Here is an 18,658-nt window from a genome sequence, read left to right on the forward strand (position 1 = left end):
AATTTCCCCAAAACTCTTTATTTTAAACAATTGTTTTCTCTAGGAATGAAATGCCATCATTACAAGTCTATCTTAACATTCATGGAGAAAAGATAAGGATTAGGAACACAAGGTACAGTCAGTATTTTTTGAATAGTGTTCCAGTGAGATTTCAATCAGTGCTGAAAAGCATATTTCTTAATGGGGGAAAAAGCTAGAAAAATAGTTGTCAGAGATGAAAGGGTGCTGTTTCAGGTTTGTACACCAACAACTTCATTCCTTCCTGTGTGAGAAAATCCCTCTATTACTTTATAACAATGGCATCCGTTTTGTTTACCTTGCGGCATCCATAACAAGGATAGAGGTGTTCCGCATTAAATTTTGTTGTTTGGAATGAAGTACATAGATCTTTACAAACAAGTGTCTGGTTGCTATTTATCCGTGTGTGACTATTTCCATATTATGTGTGTACATTTACACTTGCATAGATGCATCCATGAATAATGAGCCGTGGAAATATGTGCGCAAGGACATAGAAAGAGACAATACATGACAGTGGGCAGTTAATGCACTTTCATTTCCATGAGTTAGGGATAATTGCATAATTCATGATTGGCAGAGAAAAGTCACAAGTGTGAATTGCATATGGGCAACTTAATATATGTCACTACCATGCTAGTTAAAGGATGTGTTTAAACTTGCATCACTAGTAGTTTGGAATCAAATCATTTTAAGTGGCACATCAAGAGGAATTAAAAATCTACTGAAAACAATGTAATTGTTTCCTAATAAGGATAGGATATTTACAATAAGCACATTTTGTTTTTGCTTAATTTGCCTGCAAACTGAGTTTTCGTATCTTGTGTTAAAAATGATTCATTCATATTTTATTTTATGCCAGGTCTTCGTATAAACAAAATTGTGTTCTCATTTTTGTGGAAGTTACATTGTGACATCTAAGTTATTGAATTCACTGAAGACATACAGATCATATTCATACTATGTCTAACACAGACATTGTAATGATGATGTGTATTTCATAAAGAATAGTGATCTTTGCTAGAACTTCAGAATTTTCAACAGTTTTTGAGATATATAATAAATATAATTTTCTATGCATTATTTTTCTTGGTTGGAAGATTTAAACCATAGTACTCAGTAATTAAATATTCATTGAGAACTACTTCCTAGTATTATTTAAATAGTACGTTCAAATGAAGTAGTTAAGATGTTCCATGAGAAGAGCAACAGATTAGTAATTTTAAAAGATTTCAGATTCAAAAGTGTTGTCTTGTGGAATAATAACACAGCATTGTTATGGGGTGGGGGTGGCTGCTTGCATATTTACACACTTCTACATATAGTGTATGACTGCTAAATTTATGTGCCAGTTGATGGATCTAAAATTGTCCCAGAGAGTTACAAATTTTCATAATGATTCTGAGGAGTTAAATTTAACCTAATGCTTTATAATTAAAACTCCAATATGCAAGGAGATTTCAATGCCCTGCTCCATCAGCTCCTTGTCTGAGCAACTTCATGAACACAAATTCTTTCAGTTGTTCAGATCATTTCCCCTCGCTTCTACCGCAAACGGTGTGTCACTGTATACCTGGGAGGAAGCAAAAACATTTGCTTTACAGCTGTTTTTTCAGAAACATATTTCAAAGACAAAAATGTTTGGTATTTAAAAACTAAACGGACTTCTAATATCCATTATAGTTAATGAAATAGTATATTTCCTCATGTGGGAAGAAAATTACTTTAGATTCAAACCTATGTTAACTTACTTTACACAGTTGTGAAATGTCCTAATATAAAGTATTAAAAGCGGAATATTTTTAATACAATGAACACAATACTGTGCCATTTATGAAATACAGCACAGAATTTCTGTCTCTGCCATTAAAATGCCTACAATTTGTGAACGTCGTAAAGCATACATTTTTCCTCCTATTAACTGGAACAGACTAATTGCACATTTTGAGGGTGGTTGTTGGGAGATTCCATAGGCGATATTATAATCATTCATGGGCATCAGGCAGGTATTTAACAGTTTGGTTCAGGTTGTCTAGGACAACAAGAATGTTGTTATGCTGCATCTCCAAGCTGCTGGGATGAAATCAGTTGTGACAAAGCAATGAAGATTAAATTTGTAACAGATACAACACCTTTGAAGTACTAGCTTATGATTTCACAGTGGCATTATAAGTCTTACTGCAGTATTTACGCAGTTAGAAAGAATGCTGGTTATTAGCAGCTGAAATTTGTAAAATAGGATTTTATTGTCTTTAAATAGCCATGGCAGCAGTTTGTATTATCCTAGTACAACATTTTTGTTACTATGTATTAGAGTTGGTGAGTATTTTTCATGCTCCTCTTTTTCCAGGTAAATTCTTTTATCTATCTTTTAAATCCTATGTTAAACAAACATAGAAACGTATACATATGTATTAATATAAACATCTCTATTATGTATTTTAAAATTTAATGCCATTTTGTAGAAGACCAAAGGAAGAAACTTTCTACTTTATTTCTCCCAAATAACATTATAATGATCAGATATCAAATATTCCAGGCCTCACAGAATACTATGTACAAGGCAACTTAAATATATAATACCATAAAGCTGAACTATTCTCTTAATAATCTTGAAAGGACAGCATCAGCTATACGCAAAGCAATTATGCTGTGTTACTAAATCTGATCACATCTAAATTTCCTGTCTTATCATATGTCAGAAAGAGCCTGGCTCCTAAAAATAATGTCTAGAAATCTTGAGGTACGTAATAAACTGCTTCTTGATGGGGAATGTGATCTCCACAGATGTAATATGAGGGAAACATCTAAGGTTCAGGCATACAAATTTGAATACCAAAATTTTATGTAAGTTACTTAATATTGAACTTGTGTTATATCACTTTGTTTTAATGACTACAGAGACTTCAATGGGTTAACTTTGGATGAGGGTCAGGTTTTATATGTTTATATTTTCTTAGCCTTGGTCAGGAGAAGTGGCTTTGCTTGCCCTTGTGCAGTGCCGGAGTGGTAGGGTTTCACTCCGTTTGAAAACCTAGCACATCCCAAGAGGTTACCTTGGTGTAGATTTCTTTCTTTCTGTATTAAATCGCTCATTGTCGCAAAGTGACTAGTGCTGCTGGGCTTTGAAAAGAACTTCTAAGAGGTTAAAAAAAGCTTCTGTATGAAAGGATTTTTTACTTCTGCGGACAGAATACAGTTTGCAGCTGTCTGACTTGCGACAGTGATATGGATCTGATTGTATACAGTATAGCAGGAGCCGTGGATGCAGCTGGAATGGAGGTTATAAATTTTAAAAGCGATGCAGATTTTTGCCATTAATTGGCTGCTAATAAAAGCAAACTCAATGGCTTCTAACTGTGGGAGACTGTGGTTCTGTATCTGATATCAGGAATTCATACACATTACACAGTTTTAGGGATTCAGACCACGACTAATTGAAATACGAGGCATACTGATCAAATTTAGCATTACCAGCATGCACTATGGTTTGGGACTGTATGGCGACAAGGTAGCATTTATTACTTATTCTCCATAACACTGCTTGATTGAAATATCTAGCTATGTTGTCAGCAGAGGCCCAGCTGGGCTTTAGTACAGCTAATTAAGTCATTAAAAGAGAGGTCAAGCAATCTAACTCTTGCATACTAAAGAACAAAAAAGTCTTTTATTATATTTTTTAATATGTTAAGATTTGAATTTTTAAAGAAATTTCTATTTAATAATAAATGCATTTACTGGTGTATTTATTGAAGTCTTAATTTAAATATATAGAAGTAAGAAATTATGAACTTGTCAATATACAATTTCCAAAGCAGTTTATATGGTTATGTTTTAAAATAAGTATATTGTGTATGTGATTTTTGAAAGTTGTTCAATAAGTTAAATACTGATGGAAGGGGTGTAGATTCTGATGATTTTCTACTTATTATTTCAGTTATGGTGGTCTTTAGAAAAAATTTTCAGAGATAAACACTATTAAGTACAGCGTACTTATATTATGATGTATATTATGCGTCCTTCAAATAAAAGCAAATAGATACTATGACATTCCTTGTTTTAAGTTTCTTTTGGGTAAAAGTATGAGGTTCTAATTGTTTATTTCTTTGTAATTTATCAAATGCCTCTTCAAATCCCCTTTTCATTTATCTACTTGAGAAAGCACATGAGCTCGTTTGGGCCAAATGAGTCAGTGGAGATGGAAACATTAATGTATTTGAGTGGGCGTGTGTTAATGCTGCTCTAAAATATGTTTTAAAGGTGTGGGGATTACAGACATATTACCTCAAACACTGCTTACTCCATAATGTAAGAATGGTATACTATAACACTTAAAAATATGACAATTTTGCTTTTCTTTATTATGTGAATATGTATGAATAGCTGAATTTACATTTTCTCATAATAGACTCCTGAGGTAAACACTGAACACAGTAGGTGTTCTAGAAATGATTAACCAACAAATGAATGAATATCTTGAATGTACAGTATTAATTTTCTTAATAGTTTGAAGAACAATTTATAGTGTTTGTTTTACATTAATTCTCAGTCATAGGCTCCAAAGCTAGAGTAGAAGATAGATCTTGGTGCTCAGATTTGTTTATTTGATTACTATTATATATATGAATGGATTTGGGGAAATGTTTGGGGGAAGAAAAAAATTATATGTTAAATTAACAATGAAATTAATTTCTGCTTGTTATTCCTGTTTCTCATTTGGTATATATCACAAATAGTAGAATTGGTAGATATTATTAATTTTGGTCTTCTTTTTAAAGTATTTATTGCAATATTAAGAATATTTAATAATCAAGTGAGAGAAGAGTGATTGGAGAAGCTTGAAAAAGAATGGGCGAAACGATACAAAATAGTTCAAATTACAAGTGCTGTCTTGGTTAGAAATGGTTTGAAATATCAAATGAGGTCTGCTTTAGAAAAATCCTAGAAAAGAACTATAAAGAGATGTAGGTCTTATTCCAGATTTCATATCTGTTGAGTATCCGCTTTCAGCATGCGATTGACATGGAACAACTGTTACTAATTTTTACACTTTTATTATAGTAGAGCATGCATATCTAAATAAGCTACTGCTATTTTGGCAGGAACTGTACATTTTCAAGTAAAATGTGGATTGACATCAAAATATGGTTATGGTAATGGCTTTTCAGAGATTGGGGCACTTCGAACTATAAACATAACTAGTTGTTCTCTAGCCGTTATTGCTTAAAAGCCTTTGGATGTAAAATTATACATATAATAAATTGTAAATTTATTTGTCCCAGATGCAGATTTCCTTGCTAATACATCTAATTCTCTTGGAGAGTCATTGTTATTCAAACATAATGGAGAGCCTAATACAATACCATGAAGATTGGGCATTGGAGCACCTGTTGCTGAGTGTGGAATATAGGAAGGGACATATTCATAAATCAAGTAATGAAAACAGTCCTTTCCTGAGATCACTGTATAAGTTCTATTCAAGGAGATTCTAGTGGTGAATGCCCTAAAAACTAGTTTGTGTCTATTGCATTACTGTTTATTCAGTCCACACCCTATGTCTTCTTTTCTAGAGAAGTTGAAAACCATGCCTTCCTCAGAATCATACTAACAAATACAGAAGTAGTTTATTTTGGTTCAAAGCTAATATCAGAAATTTATTCTTTGTATCAAAAAATAATTTTCAACGTCTAGTAAAAGTAGCTTTTCCCATAGTAGGCTTTGTTAGTAATAATAAATCTTACATGAGCCATTTAAGAGGCACATTTAATTAGACACATGATCATCAGACTAAAGAATGATCATATTATTTAAAGGATAACCCTCGCTGTGCTCAGCTAAAAGGAGGTCCTGCAAAGGAGTGATGGACAAATTCCTTGTCAACTCTTCCAGACAGGCTCTCATTCATATACAAGACCTATATCAATGGCGTATTACCCTGAGAGGCTGCCTCTCAGGCCACCACTTACTGGGAGTTTGTGGATGAGGATACACTTTAATCAGAGACGTAAAGTTACCAATCTTCATAGATGAGTTGGAACTCAAATGAAGGTTTCACCTGTCTCCCAAAACATGCTCAAAAGCGTTATTGTTAACATTGTTTAAAACTGGACTCAAGAGGTAAATGTTTTTAAGACATTTCTACCTCTCTGGAAAAAATGTTGACTTTTTTTTCAAAACTTTAAAACATACTATTTTGTTAGGTAAGTATTTACAATAGATATCTTAAAGTATAATTATATATATATAGATATATATATAGATATCTCATTTTTCAGGATTCAGAAAGTTTTAAATCTCTTAGCTTACATTTATTGTAAGGACCATGGGTATGGAATATGACTGAAGACCAAAAGTTTGGTCTCAAAATAATTCTAGCTCAATTTTAAAATCAGAAGTTATGGAAGGTTTTGGGGTAAGCCCGAGAATCTCTGGGCACCTGTCCAAAATGAACCTCTAAGTCTTTTGAAGTCTACCCATCACTAATATACACAGCACAGTCTAATCCAGCTGTCTGCCCCTTTTCCTGTTTCCCTTTCTCTTTTTTCAGTCTGTCCTGAGGTACCAATAGCTACATACTGTGGGAGATGTTTAGTAGAATGAATATTGCCTCTTGGAAGTGTTCCCACACAGTGAAGCTAGGGTTTTGTTTGGGGGAGGTGGTGGGGAGAACAGGTAATACTTCAGTCATTTGTCTTTCTGGTTGACATGCATTTACACCATAATAATTCCTACCTACCTTTCAAATTACAAACTATTTATCTATCAGTAATAACAATAATATCTTTGCAGATTTGTTTTCTGTTTCAACAAAAGATCATACAATTTTAAAGAGCAGTACTGATTCACAGATGAAAGTAAACAAAATATAATTTTAGAAAATCAAATTAATGAACACCTTTTAATACTACAAGACTTTATATTATATGCTATTAAAGTTTTTGAGTGGGTTAAGTCAGTGGAATTTTTAATTAATTAATTTTTTTTACATTTTACAGTTGATTGGTTAATGACATTATAATTTAATACGTATTTATTTCAGATTTTTAAAAAATATTTTTTGGCTCGGGATGGATTTTAGATAAAGATAGAAAAAAATAACATTAAAGCAAAGTAAAATCTAAGCATAGTTTCTAAGAAATCTTTGTAAAATACACATTGAAAACTTCAGATTGTAGTTAGAAAATATTTCTACTAACCAAGATACTTAAAATAGCATGTGTTTTTAGAATCTCTCCTTTCTTGGTCATTTTCTACTGTTCATAATTGGATATTCATTTATAAAAATTCATTCTATTGAAGTCTTTCTAAAAAGGAAATTCTTCAAATATTTCTAAGCATGTCTTCCAAAAACAGTAGCAGAGTCAATTTAGAGAATTTTATGTTGTTACCACAGAACCCCACACAAGTTAACCAAAAACACAGGGCAAGAGCAAAGAAGCCAGTTCCTTCATTGCTCTGATCTATGTAATAGAGATTCATTTTATATAAATAAAAGACTGGCACATTGCAGGTCAGAGAAACTATGACTCTGAAAAAGACTGCATGTTCAGGTAAAGAAAACAATGGAGATTTTCCTTTTTTTCACTACTCACCATGCCCTTCTTGTTTTTCTCTTCCTCTTTGTGGTTAAAATCATGAAAGCATTGAGCAAGTCTTGTGTGTAGATTACTGTAGCAAAAAGTGTGAAAGGCTGTTGATAGAAAAAAGGGATAGTCACAATCTTAAAAATAAACAGACCAGCCAAACACACAAAAGTCAGCACCATTTGGAAATCTAAGTTCTTATATTAGCCCTGCCCTATGAAATTAGGCACATTACTAAACATTTCACATCTATATCTATCTATCATCTATTCCTTTCTCTCTCTCTCTCTCTCTCATAAAATAGTAATAGAATAGTGACCCAGTTACCTTTTGGGCTTGTTGGGAGGATGAGATCGGAAAATGTCTGATAAAGAATGTAAAATTTATGTTTCATTGACAATTCCAATAGGGGTTTGTAGGGAGATTACAAGCAAATTCTAAAATTTTTATGGAGGAAAAAGGACAAAGAATAACTGAAACAACTTTCTGAAGATGAAGAATAAGGAAGCATTAGTGACTTTAGGTTATAGTAATCAAGGTTAAGTGTTACAGAAATAGAGGTAGACAAATAGACTAGAATGGAGACTCCTGATAAAGAATTCTTCATAAATGAAAACTGGAACAGATACATGGGTGTGTTGGGAAACTACTCAACAAATGATACTAGGACAGTAGTTTAGACACATGGAAAAAAATCCACATACAATCCTAGATAAATAAAATATCTTGGTGTGAAAACCAAAAGTTTAAAGTGTTCAGAGTAAATATAAGAGAAAATATAATATCAGAATATGAGGGCAGAAGACCATTTCTTTCTTTTCTTTCTTGCTTTCTTTCTTTTTTTTTTTTTTTTTTTTTTTTTTGAGACGGAGCCTCGCTCTGTCGCCCAGGCTGGAGTGCAGTGGCGCGATCTCGGCTCACTGCAAGCTCCGCCTCCCGGGTTCACGCCATTCTCCTGCCTCAGCCTCCCGAGTAGCTGGGACTACAGGCGCCCGCTACCACGCCCGGCTAATTTTTTGTATTTTTAGTAGAGACGGGGTTTCACCGTGTTAGCCAGGATGGTCTCGATCTCCTGACCTCGTGATCCGCCCGCCTCGGCCTCCCAAAGTTCTTGCTCTGTCACCCAGGCTAGAGTACAGTGACGTGAGTATGCCTCACTATAATCTCAAACTCCTGAACTCAAGCAATCCTCCTGCCTTAGCCTCTCAAGTAGCTGGGACTGTGGGAAAGTGCCACTGTGCCCAGCTAATTAATTTTTTTTTTTTTTGAGAGAGAGAGGGTTTGCTATGTTGCACAGCCTGGTCTCAAACTCCTGGCCTCAAACTCCTGGCCTCAAGTGATCCTCATGCCTCGGCCTCCCTGGCCCTGCATCTGGCTCTTAGAAGAGCATTTCTTAAAACCAAAAAAACCCACACATTATGAAGAAAAACACTGAGATATTTAATTATGTCAAAATAATAAAAATCTCTGTATATCAAAAAGTTATATAAAAATAGGAAAATATAAAGTAAAACTATCCCAGATATTTGGGATGCATATAAGTGATAAAGAATTAATGTACAACAAATGAAGGATTTCTACAGATTGAGAAGAAAAGGATATATGAACCAATAAAATAGGTAAAGGATATGAACAGGGACTTCACAGAAGAGGCAAACTAATATAGCAAGTAAACAGATCAAGAGATGCTTAGAACCATGAAATTTAGATTAAGCAATGATAAGATATTATTTTACATCTATTGGGTTGGCAGAAATTGAAAGTCTGGAAAATATCAAGTGTTGCTGAGTATGTGGAGCAGTGGGAACTTTCATGCACTGCTTGTGTGAATATAATTTGGTGCAATAACCTTAGGGAATATTTTAGCATTCTAGTAAATTGTAGAAGGCACATATTCTAAGTCACATTCCAGGAAAGGTTAGAAAATGGAGATGATGATTAGTGGATAAAAGAAATACTCTATCCTGGCTGTTCTATACAAGGCAATAAAGAAAGATACTAAATGAAGTAGAGGCATATGTATCAACAGGTATACATCTAGAAAACCCAATGATAAGTGAAAATGTAAGATGCATAATCATACAGAGAATGATATCATTTTACAAAATTTAAAACATACTGTATACTGTTTTTAGATAAATATATACTTAGTAAAACATATACATGTGAAATATACATGCCAATTTCAGGATATTGGTCAAGTCTGTAGAGGGAAGAAAAGAGAAATGTGGCCTGGGGTGGGTTCAAAGGGGATTCGACTCTACTTGTAATATTTCCTCTTTTAAAAATGAAAACACAGCAACATGTTAAGAGTTCATGAAGCTCATCATATTCTATGCATTTTTTGTTTGCTTGAAATATTTAAATTTTCAAAAATTTTTTAGTCAACCATTAGATTTTCATGTTTATTAAAAATTACTAAACATTAAATTTTGTAAACTTGTAATCAAATGGATTATGCAGTATTAAGAAGTTGAGGTTATTAAAATTTAGAGGCTGAGAGGAGCAGCCCAGCAGAGGTGGAATCAGACCCCCAGGAAGGGGATCTTGGACGACTGGAGTGTTGTTTCTGAGGTGGAATCATGAGGCTGGAATGGGAATATGAGAACCACAAATGGGAGTCGCTTGCTGCTACTGGAATAAACAGCCACTACCAGGTTGAAGCAACATTTCTGAGGTCATCCTAGAGAAACAGGAAGGACCCAGTGCCTTCTCCTGTCTTTCAGTCTCCCTCTGGTGCCCCCTAACGTCAGAGCATAACAGGGAGCAGCTGGCAAAGCAGAAATAAGTCTTAAGAGTTTTCAGAATCACACCCTAGAATCACAAAACAGAGTAGAGAGCATGGTTTTAAAGCTGAGTACCTTAGTAACTTAGTATATTTCTCAGTCACTTCACAGAACCTCCTGTCTATCCCAACCTCCAGAATATCACTTCATAATGGTAAAGAATAGAGGATGCTTGTTCTTCCACGAGCCATCTAATATGGTTCTGCAAGAAGTCAGCATTCTTCTAGCCTCTTCCTGCTGCTTCCTTGCAGGCAATTTCACTTCTACCCCATGTAAGCTCATGTTTATTAATAAACCCTTTATTTTATTTTGTTTGGGTCTTCCACACATTTCATTCCCCACCCCACAAAACTTTGGCAAGTAACTCAGCCTTTCTCTGTACTTCAACCCCTGCCATGATCTGGAGGGATAACAGTGTCTATGTGAAAGCCCATGAGAGACCCAGCTTCTCAGCCCCTCTATCTCGTGGACTCCAACTCCTCCAATCCAGCTTCACAAAAGCCACCCAGCTCTGTGGTCTCACCTTTGATTTTGTGATTCCTGAACACCCTCCTATTGTCAAATATTCATTACATGTTCTCTGCTTTTTTAGAATAACTACATGATCTTTTATCTCTCGCAGACTCTTTCTTCTATTTAGCTTGTTTTCTTACTCCATGAAATCACTACTGTCTTCCTCTAACTTCACTTTTCTCCATGTCTACCTATGCTTCTCTGGGTTTACTATTTTCCTTACTTGCCTTAGACCATAAGAACAGCACTTTAACAATATTGTTATAGTTACCTTTGCTTCCTCTCCTCTGCCTTACTCTTTCATTATAGATGTAGATCAGCACTCCTGGATTTTTAGTGAAGAGATCTAGATTCTTTGCTCCAGTACCAGGAAGGCTGCTGGGGCCACTCCAGATTCTACCTTTCTCAGCCAAGAGTCTTGAAAGTATAGTCTGCCTTTGCTATTTCCACGTCCTCATCTCTACCCACTGCAGTCTATCTATTGCTTTGCTGAATCTGCCTTTGTTTAAGGTTAAAGATGGCATTATAATTTTAGAATCAGTGAAAAGTTTTCAATATTTATCATACTTAGTCTCTTAAGATATTGAAGACTGTTGAGTTTTCCCTCCTTCAAACTCTATCCACATTTGGTTTCTGTGACATGATTTCTTCAGATCTTCTCCCTACATCCTGTTCTTCCTTTTCAGCACACTTTTCAAGTTTTTAGTTTTTAGCCTGCATCTTAAATATTGGCATTTTATGGCTCTTTTTCATCTTGTATGCTTTACTACTGAGTGTTACCTTTCATTCCTGTAGTTTCTGTAACCACAAACACACAACTGATGCCTCTTCTATCTCTCCTAGCTCCAACCCTCTACACTAATACCTTAAAGCACTTAAAATACAGCTGTCATCTTCCTGTCTCCTGACCTATCCCACTCAGTCTCTTATTGCTGTCCACTCAGTTTATCAAGCCAGGAATATGGGTATTGGATTAAATTTCAACCTTTCCCTCTCCCTCATTCTGCATATTTATTTATTTTTGAGACAGGCTCTTGATCTGTTGCCCAGGAGTGCAGTGGCATGATCTCGGCTCACTGCAACCTCCACCTCCAGGGTTCAAGTGATTGTCCTGCTTCAGCCTCCCAAGTAGCTGGGACTACAGGCACGTGCCACCACGCTCAGCTAAGTTTTGTATTTTCAGTAGAGATGGGGTTTCACCATGTTGGACACTCATTGGAATTGGGGCAAGTGCCATCAAAGTTATCTCCCCACCTTGATCCTCATGCTTTTCTAATATATCCTCTATACAGTCATGAAAGGGATATTTTAAAAACCAGAATCTAACCTTCTCGCTTTCTTGCCTGATGACTTCTTATAGTTGTTCATTGCCTACAGAATAAATATCTACTTCCTCGATAAGGTGCCCAGGTCTCTTTGGAATCTGACCCCTGCCTCATCTGTCTTTCTTTCCCATGCTGGGTCTATATTGCTGCTATTCTGAACCTCTTACAAATCTCTAAGCATATTCTGTGTTTTCACATTTCTCTGTGTTTGCACATGATACTCCCTTCGTCTGGAATAACTTCTGCCTCCTCCCTCTTCATCCTACTTAGTCTCTTTGGCAGCTTTAAACTTTTCTTCTCAACATATGTCTCAGACTAAGCATTTTCTTCTCTGTGAAGCTTCTGGAGGCATCGTGTTTAACAATGAGAACATGGGCTTTGGTGATATCCATCCATGGGCTTTAAACCTGGCTGTACCCTGATATAGCTGTGTAAGTAATCTTGATGAGCCTTGACAATGTGATGATAATATAAATCTCACAGATTTAATAGGTGGGATTACTTGTAATAAATGATAAAAGAGTAAATGAGATAAAATGAGATGAAATATCCTGTCCAGTGCCAGGCAACATGGTAGACATTCAATCAGTGGTTGCTATCATTATTATGCCTGTAAATATTAATGTTAAGAATGATACTAGTAACAGTAATATTCCAGGTACTCTAATGCAAAATTAGATACTTTGCTTTATAGATCCCAAATAGAGCTATGTAGGACATATTCATTTTGTACGTCGCTCTTCACCATAAGACTGTGAACTCCTTTGAAACAGTGACCTCATTGTTATGAATTAGTTTGAATATGCCCACCTTCATTGCTAAGAGGACTTGAAACACTTTATAAAAAGAGATTTATAACAATAAAGTGCATAGGTATTAAAATTGTAACAAAAGGAAAATATGGATAAAAACCGAGAGTAAGTGAATTCATAAAAATTTGTGCCATGTAGTCTTGTGCAGTTTCTAGGATAGATAAATGATTTGCCTTTGAGCTTCCTAGTGGCCAAGACAAAGTGGGAAACAAAACTTACAGCATCTACAAGGTAAAAATCAACCAACTACTAAGGATAAGCATAACTTTTCCTGGAACTGTGTCTTTTGAGAGACTTATTAGATGCATTAATCACAAAGTGACACTATGGTGTACTTTGAAGACTTGCTACTCAAATTATGGTTCTTGGACCAATTTCACTTGGGAGCTTGTTAGACATGTGGAATCTCAGCCTTCACCCAAACCTACTAAAGTCAAATCCACATTTGAACAATACCCCCAGGTGATTTGTATGCACATTAAATTTTGAGAAAAGCTTCTGTAGAGGACGATGTTTGCAATAATTTCACTCAAATACATTTGTGAGCTTTATATGATGGTTTCTTTATATGTTTAAGTTTTGGATTTTAAATTCCAAATATACAAAAAAGTATTGTAGAAAATACAATTCAGTTTCCAGATTTAACATATTTTTAATATTATTCCAAGTATTTTTAACAGTATTCCAAGTATGTTTCAAATCTCTCCTTTAATAAAGAAATAAAACATAGACACAGTTATATATTTTCTCCTGTCACCGTCTCTTGCCTCCCTTCTTGGAGGTAATTATTCTTGTATGACTGGGGAGCATTGTTCCCACATAGGTTTTTTTTAGTTTTACCACTTATGGATATATTCATAGAATACCATTATTTAAGTAATTGTTTCTAATGAAGATTTTCAACCTTCAGTGAAAATCTAGGGCAGAACAGGAAAAGATACCTCAGGTACAGCAATTAATACAAAGCATGGAATCTGTGTGAGAAACATGCTCATATTTCATATGGTTTGGCTTAATCCAAGGAAAGAATTTAGATATTAGAACTATAAGAATGGGTGAAAAAAAATGGGTTTGCATTATATTGCTCTGGTAATGCTCCACAATTAGAACTGAACATGGGAGAATTCAGTTTTATATTTAGTGGTTGCAATAATGGAGCAAAATGACAGTACTAATGTGTCAGTATTAAATTCCAATGCTTTTGTTCCCCTTTTCTTTTTTAAGGAAGAGATGATTATCGTTTTTATATACTTTTTCTTTAGATGCTGCTCCAGTTGAGAGAGACAGAGAAAATGCCAGGTCTGAGAGCCCACTGAGCTGGAGGAAAAGGTTCTGGATAAAATATATTATCCTAGGGAAAAGAGGCAAAGGCCTAAGAGAAGGAATTGGTCCTGGAAGAAATAAGGGCAAAGAGAGAGAAAGGAAACCAGATCAAGGGACGGGCAGGAAATTGGGCCTGCTAATGACCCACTCGCTTTGTCCTCTACTTATGTCCTTTAGTTTCCCTTTCCTATTATTCTCCTCTTCTCCTGAAAAATTTTACTCCCTTCCTCCAATTCTACAATGACTCCATCAGGACCTTTGGGAAGTTCATAGGTGCCCAAACTGGTTTTGGAGAAAATACAAATAACTAATAAACATAGAAAACAAGTTCAAATTTACTAGCAAGTTAAGAAAAAATAATTAAAATGGCAATAAAACTCTTGGAATGGTCTCAAACCTACAGGGAAGTGGTTGGAATCCTTTTTAAATGAGTGGAACTTTGTTAGACTCTAAGGAGATTTTATTCTCTAGGTATATCTTAAGCAAAAATTATTCTGATTTGGGGCAATTTTTAAATACCAAAAGTAACACTCCTGCACACACACACACACGCACACAAAATCAGCATTTTGGCAGGCACTGAAAAACAGCAGAATCCCAGACTTCTGAAAATTGATGATGAAATCACTAGTTATATTCTCCAGTAAGAACCTGGAATGCTGATATTTATAGTACATGCAAAGGCAGAGTCGTTTCTACAGAGGGCATATATTCAGGATTTCAAAAGCATCATGAAAATTGTACATTTACTCATTATAAAATTGTACAGGGGAACAAAAATGTAAATATTAAAATTTGGTGTGGTGGCTCACGCCTTAATCCCAGCACTTTGGGACGCCAAAGCGGGCAGATCGCCTGAGGTCAGGAGTTCGAGAGCAGCCTGACCAACATGGTGAAACCCAGTCTCTAAAAATACAAAATTACCTGGGCATGGTGGTGCCTGTAATCCCAGCTACTTGGGAGGCTGAGGCAAGAGAATTGCTTGAACCCGGGAGGTGGAGTTTGCAGTGAGCCGAGATTGCACCATTTCACTCCAGTCTGGGCAACAAGAGTGAAACTCCGTCTCCGTCTCAAAAACAAAAACAAAAACAAAAACAAAAAAAAGTGGCTGGTATAATTTATATTGTGCACATTATGTGTTATCTTCTGCTAATCTTTATCTGCAACGTTTTGCTAATCAAGTCTGTCTTGCTGTGGAAGGCAATATAGGAATTTGGTGGTGATAATGATAAGAGGGTGGTCCATCAGATATCTTAGGTAGAAAAATGCTCTGGGCCTCTAGACTAGATGTTTGCTAGGATCCTGCTTCGCTTGAATATTCTGCATGTATTTCTCAAGGAGAACATTTGATAGAGTTGCCCACATTCTTGTCTATAAATGCTTCCCTACGTGTAGTCATAGTGAGATGTTACCCAAGGGATACTTGTGTCAAGGTGGAAGCTGAAATAAACTGACCTGTGAGATTTTATTATTATTCTTAATTTTTATTACTTTGTTTTTCAGAGTTTATTTTTCACATGTTTTTGCTTTTCAGAGTCGTTATTTTTGACAGTCTTTATTTTGAGTTATTTCTATTTACCCAAGGGTAAAGGTTAGGCATTTCAGGGTTTTGCTACATTCTCTTCATCTCCCTCTTTTTAACCAATATTCTGCAGGCCCTTCCTAAAAAAATGAAAGTAAATACTGTAAGGGAAATAAAACGTAGAAAATATTTAGGATTTTTTTGCTGTGGAAATGATGCTAACTTTCTCACTTGAAATATATTTCTTAAGGAGAGAGGACTATTTCCACATGGATCCCAAGAGGATCCCTTCTAGTCCATTTGGTAGAGTGTACTCCTTTTTGATGTAATGTCTATGTGATATAGAAAAGTCACAACTTGTCCTAAGCTGCATTTAGGCTTTAAATCTCTCTTTAAAAGCTGTTTATTTTTTATTAAGCCTCTTCTTTTTAACCCAGGTGGTGTATTTATGTTTAGAAATGTATAACTTTGGCTTGCTTGGCTATTTTCCCCTCATGCAGATTTTATGCTGGTAAATGTGCACTAAAGGACATTTGTATAATTACTTGTTTAATCTGGAAGCTCAGTGCACTTTGTATGCTGCACAGCACAGTCCCAAGCTCAGGTATTAATAGTGTTTTTTGATGAGCTGATGAGGTTGATATTGATGGCAATGAAACGAAGATGAGAATAAAATTAGTATAGTGAGGTTTAGGAACAGAGCAGAAGTATGTTTTCGTCCTTACATAGAGAATTTTGCTGGAAAAGATAAGTCTCATGCTTGTGCAGAAATAGAACATGTCTATGGCATTCATAGCTATAAATATACTCATGGCTACTTGCTTGTTGACTTAAAGCAGGCATAGATTTGATTCTAGATGCTACTTTTCTAGTTATTTGCTTTTATAAGACACAAGAGAAAATAATATTTCTGTATTATTTAGTAGGTTAAACCTGAAATAATTCTTATAATTTATAGTTTACAGGAAACCACTAGAGATTATTTAGCTCTGTTTTTAGATGGACCACTGTTATACTGTTCCGAACAGAAGACAATATATTTTGTTTTAAAAAATGTATCGTGAATGTTACTTTCAGCCATTTCAGGATACAAATAGTACTAAATAATGCCCTTGATTCTAGTGTTCAAATTGGCATACAATTTACTATAAATATTTATGTAGTTCTTAAAGTATTTTAATGTTACTCTTTTCCCCTAAAAGAGTACAATGAAAACCTTTAGTTGTCACTGCTATTTATGAGTAGTTAATATGCTTTGAGACTTTTTTCTTTAAGTTCTTACAGCAACCTGTGAGGTAGGTGTTTTATCTCTTTGTTTTCTAGATGAGGAAATCAAGTTATAGAGAGCTTAAGCAACTTTCCTCAGCTCAGTGGTTTTAAGTGCTGGGAGACAAAAGAATGCTCTTAATCATGACTCTTTTCCATGGTAGAACATTAGTTTCACAAGATTTTAGTAGCGTTACTTGAAACAAAAGTCTTCTAGTCAAATAAGTGTTTAAAACAAAACTAGATAAGTGAAATGATAACAGGTTTGTTAATTATTCCAAAGAGCATTATAGCTATGATATCATGATATTTATAGTGGGACGCTGAGGTGACTATAGTTGGCTGAAATTTGCAAAATTAGCTTTATTGCTCAAAGATGAATTCATTAGCCTTTCTTGGACACTACCTCATTGAAATTACTCTCCTTTAAGTATTAATGATAGTCGAGTATCTACTCTGTGCTGGGTACTACGCTAGGCACGTTAACAGCTTTAATTTTCAGAGCAGTGTTACCTATAAGCTTTCTGAAGGCAGGAACTATGTCTGTCTTATTCACAACTATGTGCCCTGAGTTAATAGTGGGACAAATCATTATTATAATATTTTAATGGATGGGAAAACTGAGGCCAGGAAGTTTCAGTTGCTTACTGATGTTATAGACAAGTAAGAAATAAAGTGGAGATTTAATTCCAATTCATCTGACTTAAGAGTAGTAAGTAGTCCAGGCAGGATTCTAGATCCCTTAGAATGGTCTATGAGGCCTTTCATGATGCCTGCCTGCTCCTCTAGTGGGGCTTCTTTCTATGCGTCCATAGAAATGGAAATGGAAATGCTGTGCCCTGTTTCTGGAATTTTCTTTTTCACTTTTTGCCTTTGAAACATTGCTAATGCATTGTCTTCTATGTAAAGACTTCTCTAACCCCTATTCATATCTCCATCCCTGACAGTATTAATCAAATCCTTCTTTGTGCTACTTCTGAATTGCAGATATAATATTATATTGTAATTTTTATTTCTATTCTTACTTCCTACAAGTCAATGAGTTACTTTAGGTCAAGGGCCATGCTTTCTTTCTTTTGTTCTGCATGGTCTAGGTGAGGGGCTAGATATTATGTGTCTCATACATTTGGAATGAGTGAACAAAGGGGTGTCATCTATTACTTAAATATCCTGGGTCTCAAGTGAGCATTTGGCAACTGATGGATGGCAATCAATTCTTGGTTGAATTCTCTAATGGACATTTGAAGAGATGGCTCTTCCACGTTGGTGATTAAAGATGGGTTTGTGTATTTTAGATTCCACAGGGTCAAAAGATAGTTAACATTCTGTTGTGAAATTCTTAGAGCCTGGCTTGAGAAATCAACCCAGACAGAGAACAGTCCACAGTGGTACTTGCTTTCTCATATAATGGGAGCTAGGTTTATAAGAAATGTTTCAAGCCAAAAAAAGAAAGAAAAAACAAAAAACAAAACAGAATTTGAAGATCTCTTAAAGCCTAGCATTGGAAGTT

The 18,658-nt window shown here is 35.2% G+C and overlaps 1 long non-coding RNA gene across 1 annotated transcript in view; it reads right to left on the bottom strand.

The window, feature by feature from the left end:
* LOC134809831 (uncharacterized) overlaps positions 1-18,658 on the bottom strand; it is a 34,436-nt gene continuing 15,778 nt past the window's right edge. The window contains exons 3-4 of the long non-coding RNA XR_010156390.1: positions 7,611-7,708; positions 1-1,591 (exon numbers count right to left, since the gene is read on the bottom strand). This is a non-coding gene — a long non-coding RNA (uncharacterized LOC134809831). The remainder of the gene's footprint in view (positions 1,592-7,610; positions 7,709-18,658) is intronic.

The sequence above is a fragment of the Pan troglodytes genome, chromosome 3 (assembly GCF_028858775.2).
Source record: "Pan troglodytes isolate AG18354 chromosome 3, NHGRI_mPanTro3-v2.0_pri, whole genome shotgun sequence".
In the NCBI taxonomy this organism is placed as follows: domain Eukaryota; kingdom Metazoa; phylum Chordata; class Mammalia; order Primates; family Hominidae; genus Pan; species Pan troglodytes.